Source organism: Trichechus manatus, unplaced genomic scaffold (assembly GCF_000243295.1).
Source record: "Trichechus manatus latirostris isolate Lorelei unplaced genomic scaffold, TriManLat1.0 scaffold00032, whole genome shotgun sequence".
In the NCBI taxonomy this organism is placed as follows: Eukaryota; Metazoa; Chordata; class Mammalia; order Sirenia; family Trichechidae; genus Trichechus; species Trichechus manatus.
In genome coordinates this window covers 20127198-20152953 of record NW_004443968.1, presented here as the reverse complement: position 1 = coordinate 20152953, position 25756 = coordinate 20127198, and the positions used below count along the sequence as shown (strand labels likewise).

Here is a 25756-nt window from a genome sequence, read left to right as displayed (position 1 = left end):
TGAGGTGTAATCCATACTGAAGGCTGTAGCCTTTGATCTTCATCAGTAAGTGCTTCAAGTCCTCTTTGTTTTCAGCAAGCAAGGTTGTGTCATCTGCATATTGCAGGTTGTTAATGAGTCTTCTTCCAATCTTGATGCCCATTCTTCTTCATATGGTCGGGCTTCTCAGATTATTTGCTCAGGGTACAGACTGAATAGGTATGGTGAAAAGATACAACCCTGATGCACACCTTTCCTGACTTTAAACCATGCAATATCCCCTTGTTCTGTTTGAACGATTGCCTCTTTTTCTATGCACAGGTTCCGCATGAACAGAATTAAGTGTTCTGGAATTCCCATTCTTCACTATGTTATCCATAATTTGTTATGATCCACACAGTAGAATGCCTTTGCATAGTCATTAAAACACAAGTAAGTATCTTTCTGGTATTCTCTGCTTTCAGCCAAGATCCATCTGACGTCAGCAATGATATCCCTTGTTCCATGTCCTCTACTGAATCTGGCTTGAATTTCTGGCAGTTCCCTGTCAATGTACTGCTGCAACTGTTTTTTAATTATCTTCACCAAAATTCTCTCCCTACCTTATCCTAATGAATGTTAAGAAAATTATTTGCTTCAAATTAAAAAAAATTTCAAATTATTTAGAAAGTTTTCAAATTATTTGTTTTTTCAAGTTTCTGGTCAAATGATTTGACCTACTTTACAACATAATTGACTTGCTTTGTATTAGATATGTGCATCTGACTATTCCACATTCATTTCTTTGCTTATATTCTCTTCATTCAGTCTTCTCCTACAACAGTTGTCCCTTACATGTTTTTTCTCACTTTTTATTCTAGGCTCCAAGAGTTTCCATCTCCTCAATCCTGCCCTGATCACTGGAATATGGGTTGGATTCTTTCTCTCATTCTTTTCTTTGTCTGTTTGCTTCTAAGGAATACCTAGTAGGGAGATAGCAGATCAAAGTGTCATCTCAGAGTTTTCACAATACTGGTGTTTTTCAATACACTGAACATTAAGTATAATTTACATATATTTTATATATGTGTATATATAATTTTAAGAGTCCCTGGGTGGCTCATACTGTTAAACACTCAACTACTAACTGAAAGATTGGTAGTTGGAACCCCCCCAAAGGAACTAGGGAAGAAAGGCCTGGCAATCTGCTTCTGAAAGGTCAGAGCCATGAAAACCCTATGGAGTACAGTTCTACTCTGATACACATGGGGTCACCATGCATCAGAATTGACTTGACAGCAACTGGTTTGTTTGGTTGGTTGGTTGGTTTTGAATATAATTTTAAATAAAACTGTGCAAGCAATTTGTGCATGCATTCTTTTAAGGAAAGAAGAAGGGAGGAAGGGATGCCAGACGAAAGATGGATGAACTAAAATTGTGTTTGACAGCCATCAGCCTCATTTCTCATTTCTCCTATTTATTCTCTCTACCACACCCTACTCTCCCACATCAAGCAGTCAGTAGCACAGTATACATATTTTTCACATTTTTACATACTTACATATGTATCCAGAAATAACACACTGTTCATATCCTTCTGCCACTTGCTGTTTTGCTCAACATTAAGTTTTTGAGCTATATCCCTGAAGATTTATATAGATCTAGCGCATTATCATTCATATTTTTGTCAAAAGTTTCCTCACAACTTGATAAGGAAGTAGCACTACTGCTAAGTATATAAGTACAAGCTCACCACCCCCACCCACAGTAACTCCCCTCATAAATATATACCCATTACTTTGCCAAATTAATAAAAGGACAACCTTACAGTAAATTCTAGATTTAAAGCCAAATGAAAAAGCTTTCCTTTAGAAAGTTTAAGTGATTTTATACTTAAAAAAAGCATTTCTCTAGCTGGCTAAATTAAGGCATGATGAAAGTTCAATCCAAGAATACTCCTTGGCTTTGAAACCGTTGTCTTTTCTTGCGGTTGAGAATTGGATACATTTTCTTCCCCAAAGTTCTTGCCAATGTGTACTTTTTTTTTTAAAGAGTTAAGCAAATGTCAGTAGGCTGAACAGCTCCCCTAATAATATTTTCTTCACTCAGATGATCTATTTTGGTTAAGTTTTGCATACAGAGATGCATTCACTCTTCTTAACACATTTCCAGAAAATATGCAAATAAGGCTCTCATATTCTTCTAAAGCCTTTTGCTCCACTGACAGTTAATGTGTAATGCTCTTTCTCCCCCACTGCCCTGAAGTCTCACTGTCTCTTTATTTTGATTTTCTCAGCAAATGAAAGATGCTTCTAAGAAGTTCTTCCCTTACATCACTTGCCCTCGTCTACCACTGATAGCTTTAGGAATTCTTTTCAGATACTATTTATCTAGTTTTCCATTCATTCTGCTTTTTTAATCTCTTCTTTATCCCACTGGTCCTTAAGATTTAGAATTTTAATAAAAGCTCCCAGCAAAGGCACATGGCTATCACAACACTGCATTTGTTCATCGGAAGGATGGTGGATCTCTTGGTATCCACCTAAAGACCCCAGGTTCAGGTTTTGTATTACATTCAGCCTTCAGCCTTCAGCAAACAATGCTTTCCTTCTGCCTCTGACTCAGAGACCTCTCGCCTGGCACACTTACCACCACCACTTCTCTCTTTCCTCCTACCTTCCCAAGCTCTTGCAGTCTCAGTCACAGAACAAGCTATTTCTGCCTATAAACGCAGGCAAGGTTGCTGGATGGTGTCATTTTAGGAACCATAAAATCTGACCTGTACACCCTTATGGAAAGCAATGATGCCTTAAGCTATACCGGTATACCGGTTGCCGCTGAGTCAATTCCGACTCATAGCGACCCTATAGGACAAAGTAGAACTGCCCCATGGAGTTTCCAAACAGCAACTGGTAGATTTGAACTGCCAACCTTTTGGTTACCAGCCATAGCTCTTAACTACTATGCCACCAGAGCTCCAGCTTAAGCTATAGATTAAAAAAAAAAAAGAAGGCACTTTCTGATTTGAAAAAGAAGCACAGTGAATAAAAACAGAGAAAATTCATCAAATATTGAAAAGCACACCATTTTTGTACAGTTAGACCCTCTGGTTGGTCCATTCCTCCCCAAATATTTCCTGCCCTTTTGCCATCTGTTCTGTACTTCAAAACACTTCTTTCTATCCCTTCTACAACATGAACTTGAGTGACCTGAAGGTTATAGCCTGCAGATGTTAGAAGAAGAGTTGTTGGTATCGCAAGTCGCCAAAAAACAAGCTCACTCCAGATACGCTGTAGAATTCAGTACTGGCAACAAAGAAACGTGACCTTTTTGTTTTGGCAAATCACATGTTCTATGCATTTCTTCCAATTCTGCCAGAAATTCATTGATGAAAGAAGGGGACAACAGAGGTAATACCTGGGCAGACTCACCTTAAACTCTTGGATAATTCATCTTTGTTTCTCCCATCTGTACCATAAGTATAAAAATACATATACCAATTTATCAATTATCTGTATTATGTCATTCTCCTGAAAAGTGTTATTTAAGCTAATTTCCACTCACCATACTTCTGAAGGAAATTCCCCAGTTGCCAATTGGCTCATACTAAGAGAATACAAACTTCCTTCAATATCAGCCTAAACAAAACACACTGTACAAGATGAGTGTATACCTAGAATTACAGATTGCATTCTCTAGTCAAAGTTGCATAATTTAAGGCTTAGAAATTTATTTTGGATCATCTCCCCTTCATTACTCTCTCTCGATAAATAATTGAGATCTTATTGCGTGTCCCTGAAACAGTTTCTAGACTGTTTTTAGTGTCAAGAATTAAAACAGAAGTATGTATGTAAAGTCTTGTTCCACGCAGATTCTTTATGTCAGAGTCAGTAAGTTGTGGTGAATCTTTGATGGTCTAGATAATACAACCTCATACTAGGGTGAGAATACTGGATCCAACCTGCTCAACACCAAGCTTGTCACCTTTCAGACACAATTATCTCATCTAACTACCCTTCCCATCCCCTATAACTCTTCCAGTAAATTGGGTCAAATATTACTCAACACTTTAATTGAAGTCCACCTCCTTCTTATTTTTATTTTCATTGCCTTCATCTAAACCTTCATTGTTTCACTTTTTACCAGATTGGCAGCCTCCCTCACCCAATCCATTCTCCACATGACTCCTGAGAAATCCTCCTAAAATGCCACTTATGTCGTTAGAAACTCCTCCTGAAATCTCAGCTCCTCAGGTGTGGTAGGCAGAAGAACGACCCTTAAAGATGTCTGCACCAGATATCAGTACATATATTATGTGGCATGGCAAAAGGGATTTTCCATATGTTATTAAAACTAAAACCAGTTAGTTGCCGTTGAGTCGATTCCAACTCATGGAGATCCTACTTATGTCAGAGTAGCACTGTGCTGCACTACAGATCTTAAAATAAGAAGAGTATCCTGGTAGGCCCAATCTAATCACATGAACCCTTAAAAACAAAGAACTTTGGCTGGAAGGAAAAGAAATGCAGCATGAGGAAAAGTCAGAGAGATTCAAAGTATGAGAAGGACTAGACACACGAGTGCTGGTTCAAAGATGGAGGGGCAAGTTGACAAGAAACGCAGGTCACCTTAGGAGCTGAAAGAGGCTACTGGCTACCAGCCAGCAAGAAAACAGAGACCCAAACCCTGTGGCTGCAAGGGACTGAATTCTGCCAACAGCCTCATAAGCTTGGTAGCAGATTCTCCCCCAGACCCTCCAGAGAAGAGCCTGGCCAGCTGACACTTTGATTTTAGCTTTGTGAGACCTGGAGCAGAAAAAACAGCTGAGCCCCTTGGACTTCTGACATACAGAAATCTAAGATAATAAATCTGTGTTGTTTTAAGTGGCTGAGAGTGTGGCAATTTGTTATGACAATAATAGAAAACTAGTACACCAGCTAATCAATCCAAACTCTCCTCCTATTCTTCATCTAGACTCATCAAAATCCAGGCCTGGTCAACTAATCTTACCTAACTCCCCTGTGCTTCCAGATACAGGCTTTCAATTACTGCCAGGCCAGGCTCAGCTTTGTACACAGAGAAGAAAAAAAATGAGCAGAAAAGTTACTAAATAGTATAAATTCAGAAAGTATGGTAGACACATTCCTGTGCTGCTAGATCTTACTTCAAGGAGCTCCAGCTGTGGGGAGTGCAGTCAGCAGACAGCTCCAGCTGTCAGTTCTTTCAGGATCCACCTTGACTGCACAGAGCCACCTTTCTCAAAGTCATGCCTTTCCCAAGTGGGAGAGGGGATATCAAGGCCCAGCCATTTGGGCCAATCAGGGGACACTCTCAGTCTTCACTCCAGTGCTCCCTATAGGCTTTATCAGACCCACATTGAGTTTAACTTCTTCCTCTGCCCAATTCTACTCCCACTTCTCTCTCACAGGTTAATCTTTAACGAACAAGTTGTACCCCAAACTCCATCTCAGCATCTGCTCTAGAGAACTCACCCTGTGACAGTGTTAAATAATAATAGGAAAGATGTTCAAGAGATACTGTCTGTGGCAGCAACCCAGAGGAATGAGAGTGCATAAAAATCCTCATCTACAAAGACTCAGAAAAGCTATATAAAAAATAATGGTTTAAAAAATTTAAGCAGTTCTATAACTAAGCTTTAAAGATAAGCTTTAAAGCCATGCTAAGCTTGCATGAAAGTAAGAGCTATCCAAAAATACAAGAAACAAAGAGGAAATTGAAAACCTGAATAGTAAACATCTAAGGGGATAAGGGATGAGGTACAGGAAGTAATTGGACCCAGAAATGGTACCTGGTGGCTAGGGGCTTCTATTTTAATGCACATTCAGGGGTAGGAAAAAAGAACTTAGACTGATGTGAGGCAGAAATTGGAACAAGAGCTGCAGCCTCAGTAGAAGAAAGACTGAAAAAAACTCAACCCATATGCTAACGGAAACTGTTGAGATAGCTTGGTTCTGAGTAGGAAAAAGAAATATCCGCTAAGAAGACAAAAGCACAAACTTGTACTACACATGAGTTTGGAGTTCCAATTCACATTGCTTGGTTGATGTTGTGGATTAAATTGTGTCCCCCCAAAAAATGTGTGTCAACTTGGCTAGTCCATGATTCCCAGAATCCTACCTCTAAATGAGGTGAGATTAGTGGCAGTAATGTTAATGAGACAGGACTCAATTTACAGGATTAGGTTGTACCTTGAGTCAATCTCTTTTGAAATATGAAAGATAAAAGTGAGTAGAGAGACAGGTGGACCTCATACCACCAAAAAGCAAGAGTCAGGAGAATAGTGTGTCCTTTGAACCAAGGGTCCCTGTGCTGAGAAGCTCCTAGACCAGAGGAAGATTGATGACAAGGACCTTCCTCCAGAGCTAACAGAGACAGAAAGCCTTCCCCTGGAGCTGGTGCCCTGAATTCGGACGTTTATCCTACTAGACTGTGAGAGAATAAACTCCTGTTTGTTAAAACCACCCACTTGTGCTATTTCTGTTATAGCAGCACTAGTTAACTAAGAGTGTTGGTATGCAAATTTCCAAGCTGAGAATTAATGTAAGTATATCCTGAGCTCAAATTATCTCTGGAGAATCAGGTAGCATCAAATAAGGCTACCTTGATTTCCCTTAGGGGGAGAGAAATAACCAGCAGAAGATGAGCTTACAACCAAAAGCTACAAAACATGTTATGGAATTATCCAGGAGAGTGAGAGGCAGACATAATAGATTATAAAGTAAGCATAATTAAAAGTATTTAAGAGATAGAAGAGGTATAAAAACTATAAGAAAATTCAAAGACACTGTAAAAAGGAAGAAAAATAGGCATATTTGGAAAAGAAACAAACAGAATGCCCAGAAATAGAAAATGTAATCATTGAAAGTAAAAATTCAATAGTTAGATTTAATAGCAGATCAGACAGAGGTGAGGACACTAATGCCTCCAGCTACTCAGAGTGTCACCTGCAGATAGCTGAGAGCTGAGTTCCATACCAGGAATATCCCTGATTGCAGCTGAAGTGCAATGTCACTATATTCACAAGTTCTTAGTGAACACTGTTTGGAGCAGAGCACAGACCAGATACTTTTCTAATGGTGAGATCAACAGACATATTTATTACACACAGAATGAACAGGACAGGGATGGACAGAACAGCATACGTCATCATCAGCCTAGGTTCCCTGAAGTTAGGCTCCCCTCCACTGAGTATTGTTAGCTCACATCCAAGCACACCCCAGTTCAAGTCTTGGGAGGAGAACATCTAAATTCTTCTCTTCCAGGATTGAATACTAATTGGACAGCCATGTCTATATGCCAAATAGCACATACAGAGAACAAGTAGGGGGAGGAGTAATAAAAGGTAAAAGGGGGGTAATAAAAGTAGAAGTCCCCCTTTAGGCAATGAACATCATTACCATCCCTGTTAAGGCTATTCTAGATTTACTGGCACCAGAGAATAGCCCTTCCTCTTTTACACCACTAAGATAGCTTAACGGAGCTCTGAGTTTCTTCAGAGGGCAGTCATCTCCCCCTAAGGCACATACAGTACTTAATTTTATGTCCTTTAGTAGCAATTATATCCAGCTAGGTAGATGGTGCAAGAGATATAGCATACCTGTGCACCGAGAATGAAAGGAGCTGTCTCATTCAAGATCATGTCCCTCCCCCTTCCTATGAAGCCCAAACTAAAGCCTGGTCAATGGGGGAACAAAAAGACCTCAGTCTAAGACATGTCTTATGTCTATCCAATGGTATCAGCTGAGGACTCTATTACACTGCATCACAATTCAACTTCTCCACTTACCCTATCCTCTTTCCCTCACTTTCCCATAGATATTGTTCCTTAGAGCACTCGTCAATAAATCTGCAGTCTCTGCCTTTGAATCAATTTCCTAGTGAACCCCTTTTACTACAAAATGGCCAGAGACATAAAACAGAGGGTCTAATCAATGTCTCCCAGGAGATTCAGAGTAAGAGAACAGGGGAGAGGCAGTATTCAAAATAAAATTGTCTAGAAATTTTCCAGTATTTATGAGATAAATTATTTTCAGTTTTAAGAAGTACGTGGAGTCCCAAGCAGAATACTTCCACGCCTAGACGTAACAGAAATTTCAGACTATCACAGTCAAGTGAAAAATCTTAAAAGCAACCATAGTAGAAGATATATTAGGTACAAAGGACCAAGAACTACCTGATGGTAGACTTCTCAGCACTGACAAAAGAGGCTAAAATACAATTATTTAATTTTCTTTAAAGTGTTAAAATAGTTGTGAGCCTAAAATTCTAAATCCGGCCATCATTCAAGAATAAGAGTGAAGTGAGGTATTTCAGACAAATCAAGGCTGAGAGTTTACCTCTCACAGAGTGACAATGAAAAGTTTACAAAAGATGCGCTTCTCTAAAAAGGAAATCAATATACAAGAAAGGAGTGAGAGAGAAGAAGCAACAGCCAGCGAAGACTTTGGTGAACATACTGATAAATCTCAGGAAGCACTGACTGGAAGAAAAAAACAAAGAAAGAGAGACTTTGTGGAGGCCAAGGCTGTAGAGGCCATGGAGGTGTGCCACTTAGGTCTCTTTCCAAAAGAATCTGCTGAGAAAAGTTGACTGACAGCCCCAGCTACTGAACCTTTGGATTCATCACTTCATTCACTCAGAGGCCTAGTGTCAGGGTTACTAGAGCCAGGCCATTCCTGTCCTGTGAGGGATTTTCCTAAGAGGTAGCTTTTCTTTGGAGACTCCATATTATCCTGGCCAAAACCTTCTCAGAACTTCTTTGCACTCTGAAGCCCTTGCTACTCTATCTTTCCTTCTGTCTGTGGCTGGAAGGCTTTCCCTGTCTATTTCTGCTCCATCCCCTTTATCTTTAATTTCTCCCAATTAGTCTCTTGCACATGTAATCCGCTTCTTCGAGAAGCCAAATTTACAGAAAAGTAGAACTAGAGTAATCAAGCAACATAAGCATTGAATATAGGGGGGAAAAAAACAGCAGTAGGACATTTAATAGTTCTTTTTATTGTATGGGGGATAGAAAACAGTTTCATTAATTTTAGATTTTGTTAAAAATGCATATTAAAGTTTAAAGAATAAATATCAAAAGATTATAGAGTATATTGTTGAAAACCCAATATGGAGGAATAAAGAAAACTTTATTAATCTAATCAAAGTAAAAAAGAAGAAAAAGCAAAGCAAGGAAAAGACAGAAAAATCTAAGTAAATCAGTATGCACAATAAAATTACCATGTAAACTGACACAATTACATGAGCTTATTAAAAATTAAGCTACAGTAGATTCTTTTTATTCACAGTTGTTAAAGTTTACAAAGTCTCTGTAAAGACTGAATTAGCTAATACTGAACCATTGCTCCTAGGGAAAATACAGGCTTAGGTTCCTGTGAGTCTCTGGTTACAACATTTTTGTCAACCAAAATAACATAACATAATCTTAGTCTACGTGTGTTTCTCTTTGAAGACACCTTACCTAATATACATAGTTGATTCATGAACATTGAACTCACAGCCAACAGCATTATAACTAGTGTGTGAATGAAGTTTGTATTACATCTAACATCTAACACATGTATTTTTTCCTAAGGCACATCACAGCCTCCTTGCACTTAGGAACAGCACTAAGCTTGGGAGCCATTTAAACAGTGAACTCAACAACAAAGAGCACAAAGAATGTGAAAAACATGGCACAAAATAGACATGAGAAGGACACTTGTTTACAGTATGAGAGCTGAAACAAGAATGTGTAGAATAGCTTTTTTCAACCTCAGCTAGGAAGGTGTGTTATCAGGTGCCTCAAATTTTTCGCTGCTCTGTGCATGCCCACAAATGACTATGAAAGCGCCATGAGTACTGATTTTGGGGTTACAAATAGATTTCAGTGAGTAGACAAATTTGCAAACATGGTATCTACAAATAACAAGGATCAAACTCTTCATACAGTAATAAGAGAAACACCTAAACTTAAGGTTCCCAAAACATAGAAACTAAAATTACATAGAAAGTTATTGTATGAAGAGGCTTCTTAAAAGTGGGGTGGCTTTTTTAATATCAGGGAGAAAAAGAGTTTTTGTAATAATAATAAAGCATTACCAGGAAAAAGGGAAATGGAGGGGTATTTCATAATGATAAAAGGAATAATTCATTCAAAATATAATAGTTGGGAAACTATTAGCACCTAAAAGCATACCTGGAAAATACAGAAACAAAAACACGAAGAGGAAATTTTCCAAAAGAAATGAAAATACATAGTAGATTATACATATGTGTGTATATATGTGCCTGTGTGTGTGTGTGTGTGTGTGTATATGGGGCCCTGATGGCACAGTGGTTAAGTGCTACAGCTGCTAACCAAAAGGTCAGCAGTTCAAATCCACCAGTCACTCCTTATCAGCACTAGAAATTAGAGAAAATGTATTCTTCTCAAGTACACATGAAACATTTACAAAAATTGATCAAATTAAACACCACTGAATGAAGCTCCACATATATTAAAGCATTGGCATAATACAGAGCTTATTCTCTGATCATATGCAATAAAATTAGAAATCAGTAATAAAACAATAACCCCCAAATCCCATAGATTTGAAAATCTTAAAACAAAAGTGTTAAATAATTTGTGGTTCAAAGATTAAATCATGGAAATTTGAAAAATTTAGAATTGAACAATATTTTTTTAAGAAAACTGTATATCACAACTAGTGGGATACTGTTGATGTCACGCTTGAGAGGAAATCACAACCTTAATTCACGTATTAGAGGAATGAAAAATAATGAGCCAAGCATCTAATTCAAGAAGTCAAGAAGAAATAAGCCCAAAGAAAGCAGAATTAAAAATAAATAAAAGACAGTTACTAGGGTGATATGAAAGTGGGTATTTTAAACAAGATGGTCAGAAATGGCCTCTCTGAGGAGACATTTGAACAAAAATATGAAAAAAGAAATTTCAAGATATTAATAGCATATTTTTTTTTTAAAAAACCAATAGTATGTACATTTTTCTTTCTGCTCTGCCAAGGAAGGTAACAGAAATTTGCTTAGTCTGCAGTTCATAGCAGGTATACTTAGAGTGGGAAAATCACGCATCTCTTGGCTCATACATCCTCCCTAAGGGATAAGACCACAGATGCAATAAGTGCTATGAGAATAGATCCTTGGGGAAAGGATGATGACAGAGTACGTGAAGTAAGTTCATTCTTCTGAAAATTGGAGAGCCTCTCAGTTCTGGCACCCAGTTGCCCCAGTGAGAGTCAGCATCTTCACCTTGTGTTCCAGCCCACACAGCACTGCACCTCTTATGGGTGGTGTGTAAACGTGGTATGTAGAGGCTCGGCCTGGCCTCTACTAACAAGTAGGACCACCTCTTCCAGCTACAACACCACTAGGATGCAGGGGTGCATTACGCAGTAAGCAAGATAAGCACAGGCTTACTTACTAATCTGTAGTGAACAATTTCACATATTTTTCAGGGATTGTAAATTTGAAAAGAGGCTTCGATTCTGTAGGAAGGTTCTGTGGGGTTGGGAGAGAGACAGATGCCAGCCATAGAGGCAGAATCTTTGATATGGTGAAAAAATGTCAACTTGTTCACTACAGATGATCTTATAAACAAGGTAAGCATTGTGCTTACCTTGCCTATTGGATAATCCACCCCTGCTGGGACCTCAGAGAAGAGTGTTACTCAGAGGCGTATGCTCCCAGCCCTAAGGAAGCTTTTGCTTATCCTCTTTGCCCTTTATAACCTGTTGATAACCCCATCCAGATTAAGCTGATTACTCATCTTCCCCCAACAGATGATTTCCCATCAAACTCACATCACTGTCATCAGTGCAGCTCATCTATCACCACAGACTTTCACCCCCTATCAATTGGATCCAACTATCCACACCTGCCAGTCTTCAAAACAGCCACCCCTCTAGCATCACCAAGGAGCCTGGGTGGTACAAGCAGTTTATGATCTGCTGCTAACCTAAAGGTTGCAAGTTCGAACCCACCCAGCAGAAGAAAGACCTGGCTAAATGCTTCTGTAAAGGTTACAGCCAAGAAAACGCTCTAGAACTCAGCTCTACTCTGTAACACATGGAGTCGCCATGAGTCAGGGTCAAGCCATGAGTCAGGGTCAACTTGAATGCAGCTAACAACGATAGCATTACTCTACTTTATTTTTCTACTTAGTATCTGATCTTATTTATTTACTTTACTGTTTCTTTTCTGTCTTCTCCCATGAGAATGAAATCTCCATGAGAGCAGGGACATTTTTTACCTTGTTTACTATCATATACTCAGCTCCCAGCAGTGCCCTGCACATTGTGGGAACTTAATAAATGTTTCTGAAATAAGGAGCCCTGGTGACACAGTTGTTCAGTGCTCGGATGCTAACTGAAAGGTTGGCAGCTCGAACCCACCAGCTGCTCCATGAGAGAAAGATGTGGCAGTCTGCTTCTGTAAAGATCTGCAGTCTCGGAAATCCTATGGGGCAGTTCTACTCTCTCTATAAGTCAGAATTGACTCAAGGGCAATGGGCTTGGTTTTTTTTTGTTTGTTTGTTTGTTTTGTTTTGGGTTTAATAAATGTTTTTGAAATAATGAATTAGTAATGAATGAATTTCTCCATATATATCCGGGGAATCTTACCTCTGTATGCAGGTGAGAGGAAAAATCATTAGCACTAATGTCTATCCTTTAATATAACCCTGCCATTTTAGAGTTTGTAAGTGACTGTGGAGAGAAATTATGCACCGCACCCCCCCCCACCCTTGTCCATTTTTCTCTGCCACATGAGAATTATGCTCCTGCTACGCTGGCCCAACGCCCAGATTCAAAGGACTCTACTACATTGATTTCAGCTGGGGCAAGATGCCAGCCAAGGACCATTTGGGAAGATTTCCCACAGTAGGCAGAAAGTGACACCTCGGATTCAAGCTTAAGCAGCTCTCAGCAGCAAGTGATGCTAAACAGGCTCCATTTGAGACTGCGCCGTGGGAGCGCACACCTGGGAATTCTGGAACGTGGTGTCAACAGCTGATGCGTTTCTTGCCTAAACCCCAACCCAGGCAGACCTAAGGAATCCACTCACACAGCAAGTCACCTCTGGAACCTTGTTAATCACACACAATTTGCAGTTTCTAATTAATCCCTGCCTCCTGGAAGGCTTCTCTCCTTGGCATTTGCTTACTTAAAAGTTGCCTAAAAAGTTCAACAATTAATAGCACTCAGGTCATCTTACTTACATTACTTTGAGTTTTTCACCAGAGATGTGTGTGTACAGCCAAAAAATAAACTGGCAATTGTGAAAAGATGGTCATAATGCGGATGTCATCTTAATCAACTCATAATTTCCCTGCCATATATTCCTACTATGGCAGAAAACTAATTCCAACACTTAACAAGTAATTCAGTAGAAATTGCTAAAGGCTAAATTTTAATAGGTAAAACTGTCAGAATTCCAACCAATTCAGCTAACTTTTATTGAGACCATAAGTTCAGTCACAGTAAAGCTTAATGGACTACCTTGCCAGGTTTTCAGATCCACCTTAAATTTTGTTTCTTCCAGAAAAATCTTCTCTGACCCTTCCAAGACTAAGTTAAATGCCCCTGCTACTTATGTCCTCATCGATGACATCCAACTTCTCAGGAAAGCTTCTCCAGGTGTCAGATCTCAACTCCTCTTTACCCCACCCCTTAAGCTGGAACCGGTTGCCACAGAGTCAATTCTGACTCATGACTACCCCATGTGTTTCAGAGTAGGACTGCCCTCCATACGTTTTTTCATGGCTGTGACCTTTGAGAAGCAGATTGCCAGGACTTTCTTCCAAGGTGCCTCTGGGTGTGTTCAAACCAGCAATCTTTCAGTTAGTAGCCCAGCACTTAACCATTTGTACCACCGAGGGACTCCTCCTTAAGCTGGATAGGTAATAAAGTTCAGGCAACTCATAGGACCCTACGAAAATGCCTGTATGCCTTAAGTATCCATCTAAACAAGAGAGATACCAATGTCGGTTTAATATACCATTATTGTTTCCCAGTGCAATTCCAGCTGTGTCTACATTAAGCCATTTCAGTCATATTGCTAACCAAATAATTATTTTTATACCCCTCCTACTTCCAAAGGGACTTGAATTAACTAATAGTTTAAGCATTCTTAATACTATTTAATTAAGGATAAAAGCACAAGAGCACGGAATGGAAAGACCCAAACCAAGAAGACCCACAACAATTGAACAAAAAACTGAAGCTCTGAGTTTTCTGGAAGCCGAAGCCAAAAAAGAGACATGATGGGTTATATGAACTTTGTTACCAAATTTTAAAATCCTTGACAAATAATCTGTAATGAAAACCAACTTTGTGTTTCTGAACTGCAAAATGGACTTTCTTCAAAATTTTTAATTTCTCATAAAGGTGGTCATCATATAGCCTTTTAATATCAACCTTCAAAAAGGCTTAGACCTTACAAGGTGGAAAGACTGCTTATACCTGTGTTAAGTCTGATTCATATAAAGATGTTGCAGAGAATTTGTATTTTATAAATCTTAAAGGAGCTATAATTTTCTTGACTTTTCCTGCTGAACATTTAACATCTTAGCAAGTGATCAACACGATGGTTTAAAAGCCTAATTGCTGGTAAATGATTAAGGCACAGATAAGAATATTAATATCCACTGTTTGCCACCATGTTATTTCAAATAGGAGTGACCATGTATAATATCTTGCTTGAAGGAGTCTTGACAATAAAGCAATAGCTGTCATTTCTAAATTTTCTTGTTGCAAAGAAAACAGTTATGTTATATAGATATAAATTATGTAAATAAAAGTTATTTTATATGAAAAAAAAAAAGGCTTAGAGCATAGAATTTAATTGTTACTCCACAGACATGTTCCAAAGTGAAGCTGCTGCTTACTTAAAGAAAAACTCTATTTTTGTTTCGGAAGTGACAATAAATTTAATCCCACATGAATAAACTTTACAGATTGTCTTTTCATTTTTCAGAATAATGGAACCTAATCAGAATGAGAAATGTTGTAGACTATTGGTTTTTTTTTTTTAAGCTATCCAGTATAACTTCCCTTTATGAATCACCTCTCTAGACTCCATGTGATATTGATATGATTATCAATAATTAGACCCCAAATTCTCTGACTATAGAGGTGGGTCCTTGAACTAAACTAGGCCAATCAGGCTCAGACTTGCAAGGATTTGAACTTTGAACAGAATCGCAAAGAATTAAAGGAAGTCACGGCTCGGTTATTCAGATGGCCACGGCAGGCATACAGACAGCCGTGTGCTCCTGCTGCCAAGAGTCTTGAGCTGCCCTGGTTTCTGCACATCCCAAGGCCAGGGTGAGGTCACCCTTTCCAGGTCCATAAGTTACCTATCCAGGATGCACTTTTTTAAATTCCCTCTTCTATTTCCTTAAGCTACTGAATCAGTTTTCCTTTCCTTATTATTAAAATTGTTAATTGATAAAATTCCATTACTAGAAATTATGTTCTCATTCCAGTAAAAGCGTGAGGAACTTCCCTAGAGTAACACTCCTAGTCTCTCTTCCTCCCCTCACATAATCCTCCTCAAAGAGTTACTGGCAGGATAGATGAATCTGGGGGGAAGGAACCTAGCATACTCAGTTCCACTTCCGACCTTCTTGACCCCTCTTTCCTTCAAAGCCAGACTGTCTGCAGTAAGAGCTGCTGAAAAGAGACTTGGGTTTTTCCCACTCTACCAAGGACTGTTTCTCAGTCTGTCCAGTTCAGTACACTCATGCAGATGCCACATGAGTCTAGTGTTCCACCCTGTATCTGCATAATAAATCTGACGCTTTGATCTTCATCTATGTGACTCCTGGGACTATGACACACACACATTCTCTCTCTCACTCTCTATTTGGATTCTGAAAAGATTAGAAGATGTTTACTAGGCCTCATCAAACTCTAACAGAAACTAGTGGCCATTTTTAAAAATTAGAATGATTTTGCAAATAAGCTAAAAACTTCAGAAATGAATAAAAATGGATGAATAAATATACTTAATATATTCATATACATATCTTGAATTCAGTGGTTAGAGATCTTGGCAGAAAAAATATGATAGGGATATTTTCCAGCTATTAGTAAATATACCTGTTTTGTGGCTATGAGCATGTTATGGTCATAATATCTCATTTCTTCCCCTGTCTAATGCTTACCATAAGCAGGAGTGAATATAAACCTTATAAGGGTGAATATGAGACTTGATAAAATGTGTTGTTGGAAGAATTGTACCTACTACTGCTGAAAGGACAAACATTGAGCTAATAAATTGCCTGGAAGACTGGTTAACAGATTTGATGAATTCTAAATTGTGATAAACTTCTGTGTATCTATGTGCCAGAAGTTTTCTTATTCTAAAAACTCAGGCTCTTGGTGAGTAACTATACTTACTCTTAGATCATAGAAGTAGTGATCAATAAAAGTTGTGATGGCTAACGTTTAGGATAAAAGATACAAGTTATCTCTAGTGTTGGTATCTAGTAGATCTTTCACTTTTACAGAGAATACTAAGTGATTAATTAATATTGCTAGCTAGCTAAATGAAAAGAATCAAGAACTATATTACAAGTACTGGATAGAGTCTCTACTCTCAGTCATCCTGGCCTCATCAAAGCTTAGTTGCCTAGTCTATAAAGTTAAATGTAGACATGGTTCCTAGGATAATCACATACAGACAAGACTTAAAAATCTGAATCTGCAAACTACTGTTGACATTACAACTTCTCCCAGATTACATTTGCATTTTAAAGATTTCACCCAAAGATGTGAGTTTTCTTAGGGTGTCAGGCATTGTGGGAAGATTTCTTAGGACAGAGTGGCCTCAAGTCAAATCACATAGGTAGGTATTCTATCTACTTGTAAGACCTTATTCCCTGCCCCTGTGAAAGTCAACATCACTGCCCCTGTGAAATGTCAGCAGTGCCTTTTCTAGGAACCTAAATTTAAGAACTATAATTTTACTATCTCTTCAACACAGAGGTAGAAAACCCTTGGATTATTCAAGCAACCAACTTAAAGTGAACAAACATCACAGATCCTTTAAACATATTATGTTTTAGGGAAGAAATCATAGCACGTGCAAAAATCTGATATCGCATTTGCAATTCTCAACTACTTTTTCAAACACCTTGCTTCTGCAAAGAGAAAAGTCATTCCAAGTCTAGAAATTAGTGGTGAGTGAAATTGGCAGCACTTCAATTTTTTACATGTCTAATCTTAACACTATACTTTAAGTAAATTCAACTTAAAACAGAAGCCCGACATATATCTTGGACAGAATTTATCTATCCATCAACCCAATCAAAGTCCCCAGTAAACATACAATTTAAGTAATAATAATGGGCTTGCTATGCAAATGCAGCTTTAAGACAAGTCACATATTTTCATCTGCATCAAAGTTATCTCTGATAAGCATGCAATCTAGATAAAAACAAGGACTTTCTATGCAAACATCACATCAAATCCAACTCTAGTTCTTCCTTCCAATCCTAAGACTGCTTACATAGACACTCTGGGGCCACAACTCTTTATCACTTTATAATAAAATCTTCTAAGTAAGCTGGAAAGTATAAATAACCATACTTAGCCAATGATATATTTTCTGGTATTATTTTTAGTACTGTATGACATTCTCCAAGAAGCTTTTTGAATCTTTTCAGAACATTTGTTTTAATTAAAAAAGGGAAGAAATTCTATCGCCAAAATCTACAATTTAATACCAACAGATCTGATATATGAGTCAAACCAATTTTGTCAAGTGGACTTTCCAGTCAGTCAAATATATGCTGTGATCAATTTCAGGATGCATATTTTTGCAACTTCAGCATTGCTGTTTCTACGTCAGCAAGTATATGAAAGCGAAAATACACTGAAGCTTTTTATATGTGTTTGGTGCTCTGCAGAACCAAAGATTCAGTGAGGACTAAGCTTACTTCTATATCTCTATTTACAAATAAGGAAGTTAAGGTTCAAAGTTGTTTAATAGCTTGCTCAATATCACACAGTGACAGAGGCAGAATACCATGAAGAAGAGCCGAAAATTGTTTGCTAATATTTGCCAATGATGATACAGAAGAGATTTAATTGTATCAATCTATAGGTCTCTCTTTCTCTTTCTGTCTCTCTCATCTCACTGGAATTTGGAATTCAAGTGTGTAATACACAGTGACTGCAACAAAGAGCTCAAGTATAACAACGATTGTGAGGATGGCGCAGGACCGGGTAGTGTTTCGTTCTGTCTTAGGTAAGGTCGCTATGAGTGGGAACCAACTTGACAGCACCTAACAACAACAACAACAACGCACAGTGTTAGAAGATGGTCTGAGAATCAACTAGAAAACTTCCTTTGAAACCAGGAGCTAGAGGTTATTAAAATTAATAAGAAATAAGATAATTGCCTAAATGGGAAATTGCAAAATCGAGGAGTGAAACAGACACGCAGAATTTGTATTACTATAACCTTTGGTAGAAGACGGTAGAGCATTCAGTTAAGGGCCAGAACAGAAGGTCTACATGTGGACAAAGGCATTAAAGAGCCATGTGTGTCCAGATGATCCTTTAGTCCATACCTGTCAATGATTTCAAACAATCAATTATAGAAAAAGAGAAGTAAAACCAAAGTTTCCTCTAAAATCTTCAGTAATGTACATTTGGCACACCTCGTAATGCAGAGGCTTAAGTGAAGTCTGGATCTGAAAAATAAAAAATAAGCTTAGTTACCTTGATAATGTTTTTAAAGGAACAGCTGCCCCAGGACTCAAACTTCCACTAACCATCAGAGGCAGTTGTGACCAGTGGTTGCCTCTTTTCAAGATCAAAAGGAAAGTGAAGGGCACTAGGCACAAGAGTCCGGAAGTCCTCCAGGTCAGGTAGCTTCTTGTCAAAAGTCAGCGTGAATAGGGAGCAGAGGAACGGCTCCAGGAAAGTAGTGATGTTTCTGTCCTGCTTCTGCCTGCTTTGTGAATCTCCCTGCTTGAGAGTAATTACGTTAAAAAATCAAAGTACTTAAGTGGCCTGAGGAAAAGATTAAACGAAACAAAGGTTTTTTTTTGGGGGGGGGGTGGCACTGAAAAATTCTCATTCCTCAAAGCTGAAACACTAACAAGAAAAGAGTATCAAACACACACACATTGAAACTAAGAGCACTGCCATCCTAGAGGTGCTGTAAACAAGTTGCATCTCAGAGGTTAATATTCCTCAGGCTCTTCAGCCTGCCAGTCTCTTTTCAGCTAGGAGTTTAATTTGAGCTCTGTATTAATTATACATTACAATTACACATAGAGATGGGCACGCATACACACTGTGATGGTAATGCTGCTATCGTGGACTCGCTCTGGAACTTATTCAGGTCACCTCAGACCCTGTGGGATACGATGCTGTTTACTGTCTGGTAGTTCAGACTCGATTTTCTCTAGAGATGGCTGCCCAGAAACAAGCTTCCTCCAAAATGAAAACTCATTGCCAAGGTTTTCCAGAAAGAAGAAATTACAAATTTCTATGTCAGATGCCATGCAGTGACAAAAATGTGTATATAGTGACAAAATCAAAATGTTCTGACCATACATCTTAGGCCAAGTGTGGCCTGATGTGTTTGGAGGACCATATATGTAGCAATATCTCACTAAAGCAATCTGATTCAGAAACGTGTTTTATAGGTTGCACAGGAAATGAATGTTGAAGGCTTTTCCTGTCGTCTCTGCAGTTTTGGTGATTGCAAGATGGCCTGGGGAACAAAAGCTCAGCAAAAATATCTCTTGCACTTCCCCCAATCCCAGCTGCTTGCCCTTGACATCTTGAAACTGGCACTTCAATGAGCTCTCAGCCTTGGAAAGCAATGCATAAATATAAGACCAGAAACATCTATTTATTAAGCTTAGTCACTAAATTAATCTTTCCCTCTGGCTAGCTATGAAGTGGAGTTAATGAGGATGAAGCAGAAGCAGAACTGGGACATATTTAACGATGGGCTGCACCTCAAGTCCTCACTCCCTGGCCAAAAGAATCAGGACAGCTCCCTCCTGACGTCAAAAGGGCGTAAAGCAGACCTACAGGCAAGAATTCCTCACTCCCACCTCCTTTTCCAATTGCTAAAAGCGTAGCGGTGTGATTGTTCCAACACAACACTTGCCTCGTAGGAGTTGAACTCCCTTATTTGTTCACATTTATTGAGCTGCTCCCATGGCCAAGCACTGTGCCGTATGCTGGTGAGATGGCAGTGAACAAAGCAAAGTCTCTTCTCTCAGGGACCTCACCGTGCAGTGGGGTAAATGGGCAAGAACCCAAACATATACATATATAATTTCAGGTCATGATAAATGCCGCGATCAGAGCTGCAATATGGTTAAATAGCAACCCTAGATAGGAAGGTGGGGGAAAGCTTCTTGGAAGAAGTATCGTTTGAGCTGAGCCCTGCCAAGCCCCAGGGTGTCATACCAGGCACACCCTTCGAAGAACACAAGAAGAAAGATAGACGTTCAGAAAGTTAAATAAATGCTCTGATTTTATAAATGCTTTTGCACTTAATTATATTTCTTCTCCCCAATATCTTAAGCAAGGTTATTTCTTTTTGATAGCCCAACTGTGGAATGAATTTGAGCACTGAAACCCCAGGGAGGCCATATGATATAATAGAAAGAAGCAGATAGATACTGGTTCAAACTCCCAGCATCCCAATGTCTATGTAATGTTGAGCATATCATGAGCCTCAGTTTTGTCATTGGGAAAATGGGTTAATGTAAGGATTAATTTACAGAGCCTATGAAAGTTATCTGTCATGGTTCTGAGCTCACATAGGTGCTCAGACAGTGCTAATCAGTCACAATAATTGTAATTTTAATTAAGCGCTCAGTATGTGTGAGGTTCTAAGTACTTTGCAGACTTTTTTTTCCTTTAGTTTTCCCAGTGAAATAGATACTATTGTTATTACCATGTTATCGATGAGGAAGAAGAAGCCGAGGGGAGGTAAGTAAATTGTTCACAGTCATAAAGCTGGTGAGAGAGCTGAGACTGAGTCAGCCCAGATCTACCTCCAAAGCCATGCAATTCACTGCTCCCCGGGCACAACACAGACATACTGAGCGTGTCTTAACTCCAAGCCAAATTCCACCTCCTCAGGTGAAATCAGATACCATCTACCTTAATATCCCACAGAGGATATATATATATATATATATATATAATACACCACAAAGGAAAAGGGCTTCATTTCAATCCCCACCCTTTCTCTCTGGCTTCTCAACTAACATGGCACAAAGCTGAAAAATATTTTGCTTAACTCTATTTATTAAGGAAATAGACTGGAGTGAGCATAGCTGGAGTGAGATTCCCATTACTCTGCTCAGTGAGTGGTTTATCACGCACAAACACACAGTGACAGATTAGGTCTGGTGATAGAAACAGCCTGTGCACGGCACATCACTTTGTCGCTTATCTCCAAAGAAAAGCTGTCTCCATAAGGATGACAAAAACTTTGGCAAATTAGCAAAGTATAAAATAGCATAAGTTCAATAAGACCGTCCATGAAAATTCCTTCTATTATTTTATATTCTGTTGAGAATTTACAAGGGATTAGACAGTAGCTACATAGAAACACAAAATCAAACCAAACCCATTGCCATCGAGTCGATAACAACTCATAGAAATCCTATAGGACAGAGCAGAACTGCCTTATAAGGTTTCCAAGGGGCAGCTGGTGGATTCAAACTGCTGACCTTTTTGTTAGTAGCTGAGCTCTTAACCACTGCGCCACCAGGGCTCCAAATAAACAAAAGGGGGGAATAAACCAAGAGTTAGTTATTTTAATAATAACTGCCATGTCTATATTCCAGGAGAGTTGTGGGAATATAAAAGTATATGAAAATGTGTTTTAAAATTATAAGATTTTTCATTCATTTGTTCCACAAAAATTTACTGAGTGCATACTATATTCCTGGCACTGTTCTAGGCACTAAGGGCACAGTAGTAAACAGAACAAATTTTAAAACATACTATCAAAACGACAACAACAATAATAAACACCTACTGTCAAGGAACTTACTATCTCATTTATACAAATACTGAACATTATATAAATATTAATAATTTTTGTTTCCTTAACTTTGAGGCTTTAACTCTTATTGAAATGTAAATATATGACAGTAGTCTCCATTAATTGGTTACCTGTCAAGTAAGTCATACCCATTCACCAGTTTCCTAAGAGTTCATTTTAATAAGTGAGGGGAGAAATAAAAGGCAACATGTAATGTGAAAGCAATAGGAGTCTGTGCCAGGTGACATGGTGGGGTGTAGGGAGGAAGGAGGAGAATGGTGCCTCTCGCAATTTTGCCTACCAAAAACATTACCGGCACAAAAGTAATTTTACTATTATCTTTCTAAGTAAACCACCTGCTAGTGCTTTCAAAAAGGGGGAAAAAATCACATCACATATTTCAAAGTCAGATAGAAAAATGTGCATGGTCTGAATTCCTATTCCTTCCATTAGCATGGATAATCAAGAGTTTACTTTGTGTGTTCAATCAAAGCTAGCCACAAGTGAGCCCTAAAATATAACAATTACATGGTTTCCTCCCACTCCTGCCCACATAATGGATCCTGAAGGAGAAAGAGTGTTCAAACAGGCTGAAGCATAATTCTTAGTGCGTGGGTAAATCTGAAACAGTGCAGCATTTTAAAATAGGTAGGAGAAAGAGCATGGGCGTGTCTTTCCCTGAAAACACCAGAAATAGTTTCTTTTTGTAGGAAAGAAGAGGAGGCCAGAGCCACAAAATGAGATCTGATTGGCTATTCTTTAATTCTAAAGGACGATCCAGGGGAGTGAGACCATAGGCCAATCCAAAACAGTATTTAGTCAAATCAGGCTTCTGAAAGCTGCCTCGTAATAAAAGAAGAAAAAAGAGAGAAGGAGAGAGAGAAAGAATGAATTCTCAGATGGCTGTGATAAGGAATGGCACCATTATACTTGCATTTTCAGAAGTGGCCCTCCTCTTATGCTAGTTTCAAAAGAAGTCCCCTCTATTCACCTTCTCATTAGAACAGCCTCTCCAGAAAAAATGCTGAGACCACACAAAGCAGGACATTCATCACTAGGGCAACCAGTGCACTCAATGAAAGCTGGCAAGCACAAAGGGCTCACTTAAGGGCTTGCAGGGAAGCTGGTTCTCTTTGCCTTTCAGACCATATTCCAGATTAAACATTGAACTCAGATGGGAAGCAAGCTCTATTTTGTTTGTACTAAGAGTATTCATAAAGAATAAAATTATCCTTTTAATTTAATTTTTAAAGCAGGCAATTTCTTGGGTGGAATTAAGTACCAAATTTTTATTTATCAAGACATTACCAGCAGCTACATTCCATCTCACTTTATACCATCCCATTTACACCATCTAAATTCAGTGTAGCTAATTGTTTCCCAGGATGGGTATATTAAATCTGCAAGAACTATTGAGAGATACTTCTTCCCCAGCTTTGCCTCTACCTGCCCCCAAGCTGGCTCCCACCCGTCTTCCCTGTCAAAGACCACGCGCGCGCACACACACACGCGCACACACACACACGCAGGCACATGCACACACACATCTTATGGCTGGCAGCAGCTTACCCAGCAATAGTTCAAATATAATGTGTGAAATGATGCCAGAATCTGGCTACGGCGCTATTCACACATACGATGAAATTTACTGCAAGTCATTTTTGTCTTATATATTCTTTTTAAGGGCTTTGAGATATTACCTTAAAAAAAAAAAAGGCTCCATTCGGTAACTAACTTTCAGTTAGTTTGCTTACCCTATCAGTCCTGCTTTATTCCTACTTTCGGCAAGAATAATAATATTGTACCACAGCTTTAATTTGCTGTTGACAAAGCTTCTTTTCAGCCAGTTTTTAGAGAAATAGCATCTCCTGAGAAGTCATCCTTAGCATATTAGAATCTCAAGGAGAAGTTTCATTGTGGACACCTGGGGCAATTGTCTCAGATATAGGACAGACTTCAGCTGGAATGTGCAATAAGATCTTTTTTTCTTTTTCATGTACTATATTCAGAGGAGTGGGATAAGTTGATTTTGTACTCTTGTTTCTTAAACTATTCTTTCATTTGGTTTTAAATCTACACAAAGCACCAAAAAAAAGAAAGAAAGAAAGAAAGCTGAAATGCTAGCTAACTCTTTCACATTTACCAACAAAGAATTTAGAGAGATCAGGAAAAACAACCATATAGAGTTAATAATAACCAAAAAGACTACCAAGTTCTGAGTCAGGCACCAGGGATTCCAAGACAACTAAGACATAAATTTTTCTCTTGTGATATTCACTCTTGGGTAAAAATAAAGAGACCAGAGTAATTTATCATCTGGAGAGAGAAGTTGAGCATCCTAGAATAGGTATCCATAGATATAAGCTACTTAGACAAAATTTCTTTTATGTCCTTAATAATTTTCAAGAGTCTAAAGGGATCCTGAGACCAAAATGTTTGAGAACCACTGATTTAGCAAATTGAGTAGGAGGTGAGGAAACAGAGAGTACAGAACATGCTTTCAAGAAGTTCGACTATCAAAGAGAAAGACATAGGATTGTTGTTTGAAGGGTCAAAGGTTGCGTGTGTGTGTGTGTGTGTGTGTGTGTGTGTGTTTTACGACAGACAGTATTTCAACGTGAGCATGTTTAAATACTAAGGGTCCATTAAAGAGGGGTGTTGAATAGGCAGGGGGATGGTGGTGAGTAGAGAGAATAATATCACTTAGAAGAAGTAGAAGGATTATTCTTAGATTGGAGAAGGAACAACTCAGTCCTTACAGGAGGAGAAAAAAAAAAAGAAATAATTGATTCTAGTGTTGCAAAATTTTTAGTTTTGTTGGCAGAGAGCTGAGAAATGTCTTATGGCTACCATGTGCTCTATGAGTTAGAAGGTTAAGTCATGTGCTGAGGATGAGGAGAAAATTTGGGAGCAGGGAAGAGATTGGAGAATATTTGAAATAGTTGCTATGTGGAACGTAAAGAACATGACTAGAGAAACCTGGTTAGGATTGCCAGGAAGCATGGAAAATCCTATTGACTCAGGTTGGAGGTCATATATTTTTATGGCAGACAAAATTACCAGATAAATAAATATATACATGTATATATGTATATTTGCTTTATTGTGAAATACAGGCACTCCCCGGGTTATAAATATTTGACTTTTGGACAAATCGTACTTGCACTTTCATGTTAGATGAATTTGCCCTCACTTTGAAATGATGGAACCAGCCTCTACTGGCAAAGTCTTCATCATAATCACCTTCACTTGCTGCATGTGCAGCTTTTAAATCATTGAAAAAGCTTCGAGCCTTTTCTTGCTTTAAAGTGAGACTAAATAAGAACCATATGCACCTGTTCCAACTTACCTACAAATTCAACTCAGAGACACAGTTAGGAACGGATCTTTTTCATAACCTAGGACTGCCAGTATAACAAAAGTACAGAAAATACAGAAAACATATTTATTGTTAAACTGATACAGTTCTAAGATTTATCAATACTTGCTTACCAGATAATAAAATGGCCATAGAATACTTCCACTGAATTTACTCACTCGGTGGCACCTAACAACAAACACTTTAATTCTATGTGCTAACCCCATGATACATCATTATTATTTGTTTGTACAGCAAATGTTTAAATTCACCCACATATTTATCTCTTCGTTTGGTCTCCATTCCTTCCCTTTAGGCCATTCATTTGGGTTCATTTCCCTTCTACTTTAGAATTTCCTTTAGTGAGGGTATGCTAATGAA

The 25756-nt window shown here is 38.6% G+C and overlaps 1 long non-coding RNA gene across 1 annotated transcript in view; it reads right to left on the bottom strand.

Moving 5' to 3' along the window:
• Nucleotides 1–18814, bottom strand: part of LOC111820283 (uncharacterized) — a 62458-nt gene extending 43644 nt beyond the window's left edge. Inside the window, exon 1 of the long non-coding RNA XR_002823839.1 lies at nucleotides 18711–18814. This is a non-coding gene — a long non-coding RNA (uncharacterized LOC111820283). The remainder of the gene's footprint in view (nucleotides 1–18710) is intronic.
• Between the last annotated feature and the right edge of the window lie 6942 nt (nucleotides 18815–25756).